Source organism: Notechis scutatus, chromosome Z (assembly GCF_049901735.1).
Source record: "Notechis scutatus isolate UNSWTSFEM ecotype Mainland chromosome Z, rNotScu1.2, whole genome shotgun sequence".
Taxonomy (NCBI): domain Eukaryota; kingdom Metazoa; phylum Chordata; class Lepidosauria; order Squamata; family Elapidae; genus Notechis; species Notechis scutatus.
Genome location: NC_142025.1, coordinates 116,420,889 through 116,424,846, shown reverse-complemented (window position 1 = coordinate 116,424,846; position 3,958 = coordinate 116,420,889). Strand labels below are relative to the sequence as shown.

Here is a 3,958-nt window from a genome sequence, read left to right as displayed (position 1 = left end):
CAGTTTAAATACTTGCTACAGGGTTTCAATTTTACTCCCTCTGACAATTCAACAGTTTGTTTGAGCATTTTGAAATTAATGTGCCCTAGATGTCTATGTAGCAAATGTATACATTCATCATGTGGCTTAACATTGTTATAAACTGAGTTAGCCATCTTCAACTGGTCATCGTGTATCACATATAAATCATTTTCTAATGTAGCAGTAACACTTTTACCCTCTTTCTCTATTATACAGTTATCTCCCCTAAAGGTTACTACATAACCAAGATTAACTAAAGCCCTTACTCATAGCAAATTAAATTTCAGTTTAGGTACATATAACATAGTTAAATGTTCGTTTATACAAGAACAATATGCAATACCTTCACCTGATGCGTTAATCTTCCATCCATTTGCCAATGATACATGTTTACTTGTGAACATCTTTACAAACTTGTTTCTATCTTTAGTAATTCATTGTGATGCTCCACTATCAACAACCCACAAATCACGGTTTACAGTTGAATTGCTAGACATGGCTAAACTAACATTTTTCTTGGCCTTCTGGTGATTACCAGTTTTCTGTTGTTTTCCCTTCTTACAGAATATAGCTATATGTCCCCTAGCCCCACAAGAAAAACATTTCCTAACAGTATAGGCAGTTGAAGACAAGTCCTCTTCTTGTGGTTGTCCCTTCCTCAGTTGGTCCCTATCCAGCCATCTTCTTGCTTCTTCTAACAATCTTCCAGTTATTTCAGTCAATGTCCGTTTATCTCTGGGCAGGACTTCCAGTGAAGATACATAATCATCATAACTTTCATCCAATGAGGAAAGAATGATGTAAACTTGATGCAGCTCTGAAAATATCAGTTCCTTTTCATGTAGCTCTTGAAAAGTTCTTTTCATGAAATTTAAATGAGCTAACATATCTCCACCTTTCAGAAGACGTGCTCTAAACAGTTTACATGTAAGATGTATGTGTGCACCTACACTGTCACGAACATAAATCCTCTTCAAATTCTCCCAACACCTAGCAGCAGACTCTTCTCCATGAATATGGACTAGCTGCTGGTGTACTCAGTGTTAGTCCAATTATACAAAGAGCTTGTTCGTTGTTCTGTTTAAAGTCAGCAAGCTTCTTGGCATCATCCTCATTAGCTGGATCCCAAGCATTTACATCTGGTGGGTCTTGAACTACATTCCATAAACCTTCTTTATGCAGAAGTAGACTGCATTTCATAGACCAGAAAACATAGTTTGTTCCATCCAACCAGGTTATCAGTGATAGACTTGTTGAAGTGACTTGTGCCATCTTTACCAGGATAGTAAACCACAATTAAACAGTAAACAGCTGTCTGTATACAGTACTGTGCATTCATACTAACTCTCAGTTATCTGAGCCTGGTATGACCTGGGCCCATAACCAGTGTTGAGGTAATTCCCTGTTAGGAGAATGAGCGCATACAGGAGACGTATAGAGAATAGTGTTTGAATAATACACACACAGCATACAGATACACTGTACAGTAAATGTAGGGTTTTACTTTCAATAAAGGTTTAAGCAAAGTTCAAAATAGGCAGTCCAAAGTCATTCACAGGTTAAATAAGTCAATTTTCAATCCAGGGATAATCCAGTAACAAAGTCCAGTGTCAAAACAGTTCAGTATCAGACTTACATCAAATCCAGTAATATCAGTCAATTAGAAGAAATGGAGAAACGGCAATACTTTCCAACCGAAGGAAACAGAGATACACTCACACTCTATTCTGAGACTAAGGCTAAGACAACCCAGGTTTCTGGCTCCATCTTATGGCCGTTTGAGAAACCACACCTAATTACAGTTTTGCATTTTCTTAAAGATACAGTTTTAAAATGTTTATCCTGGTTTATATATTTCTAACCCAAATACCTGTTAGGTGACTTATATTCCTAACAACCTTGCCTAATCTTACTTTGCCTTGCCTTATCCACTTTAATTCTTTTCCATACCTGTTACAAAAATCTCACCAGATTGGTTGCCTTCACCTGGAAATGACCATGGATCTTGGGGGTGGTCAAGTTAATGCCACTTAAAGCTATACAATGACTTTAAACTAATCCTCCCTTGATCCCTCTGTCCAGCTTAGCTGGAAATTTCTCTTCCCCCACAAAACATGGCCTTAACTGGGCATAAGAATAAATTATTCTTGTGGGGGGGGAATCAGATACATTTTTAATTGCTCAGATAGTCTGACATCATTGTAACTTAGAATTGACATATTTTCCTTCCTTCCTTCCTTCCTTCCTTCCTTACTTCCATCCATCCATCCATCCATCCATCATAATAAGATACAAACTATATTACCTGTGTATTAGATCATTGTTAATGGTTACCAAAGAACGAATCTCTTTGGAAGAAGACTCAATTTTTATTTTCGAATACATGATGGAAATAACCAGAATTAACACAAAATGCTTTGTTCAAAGCAGAACCATAGTGATTTTTTTGTTTCCATTTATAAGAATTTGATAAACACCAAATGTTTAACACATACCAAATATGTTCTGTATCAATAAATTTGGTAGAGCTCATAAACAATCCCCATTTTTTCCCACAGAAAAAGATTGATAATTCCATTTAAAATCAGAAATACATGCAGTCACCATTTCATAATCAGAAATGCTTTCTCTTTACAAGTTGCTCTCTGTTGTTGAGCTCAGGCCTTAGCAAAATAATGTAGCATTTGGGGAAGAAGATACATCCCAATAACCCAGCACTAGAAGCTAAGATAGAAAAGACCTCCACAGCTACCATATACTTTCCTTTGGTGCTCAAATACGTTGGAACAAAAGACAACCAAACACTGCAAAATAACAGCATGCTGAAAGTGATGAACTTGGCTTCATTGAATGTATCAGGCAGGTTTCTAGCCAAGAAAGCCACCATGAAGCTGATCAGAGATAGAAACCCCATATAGCCCAAGACAAGATAAAACATCACAACAGATCCTTCATTACATTCTGCTATGATCTCTTCAATCATGGATTGCATGTTAAGTTCTGGAAAGGGGGGAGAAAAGATCATCCATGTCAGACAAAGTCCTGCTTGAATGAAGGAGCAGAAAAGGACAATTAAGGTGGACAATCTTTTCCCGAACCATTTTTTCATGGCAGACCCTGGTTTAGTGGCCATGAATGCGGCAATGACCATGATAGTTTTGGCCAACACAGAAGAAATGGCCACAGAGAAGATTATGCCGAACACTGATTGTTGGAGAAAGCAAATCAGTTGGAGAGGTTTTCCAAGGAAGAGAAGAGATCAAAGGAAGCAAAGGAGAAGGGAGATGAGAAGAGTGTAGGTGAGATCCTTGTTATTCGCTTTAACAATAGGGGTGTCCTTATACTTGATAAATATGCCGAGTATAAACACAGTAATGATTGAAAATAATACAGCAATCACAGCTAAACTGATTCCTAAAGGTTCTTCATAAGTTAGGAAAGTTATGGTTTTTGGGATGCATCGAACTTTATCCTTACTTGCATATTGATCTTCCAGACATTCAGAGCAGGTAATCACATCTGAAAATAAGAGAGAGGCCATGAAGCATGGAATCTAGTTGTCACGATTGCTGTAGCACTAAGTGAAATATACTGTATAATTCCTTTTTGATTTGATCATTGGTTTTCTAAGTTGCCCACTTTAAGAAGTACGAACTTCAACTCTCAGAACTATGACTGGTGAATTTTGAGAGTTGAGGTCCAGAGCCCTAAAGTTGGTAAGTTTGAAAAAATATTGGATTAGCTCATTAGATGTACCTGATGAAACAGACAGTATCTTCTGTGCTTTCAGTGCAACTACATGCCAATTAGATCTCTGTCCCTCCTTGCTGGTGAAAGCTTCCAGAATAGTGACCACTAGGTTGGTCCAGGGAGTGATAAATTCCTTGCTCCTGGAAGGGAGTTTCCTGGGATCTTTCAAAAGTCTCTGATTCTTTAA

At 37.6% G+C, this 3,958-nt stretch overlaps 1 pseudogene; it reads right to left on the bottom strand.

Moving 5' to 3' along the window:
- Positions 1 to 2,265: 2,265 nt before the first annotated feature.
- Positions 2,266 to 3,562, bottom strand: LOC148129171 (vomeronasal type-2 receptor 26-like; annotated as a pseudogene).
- Between the last annotated feature and the right edge of the window lie 396 nt (positions 3,563 to 3,958).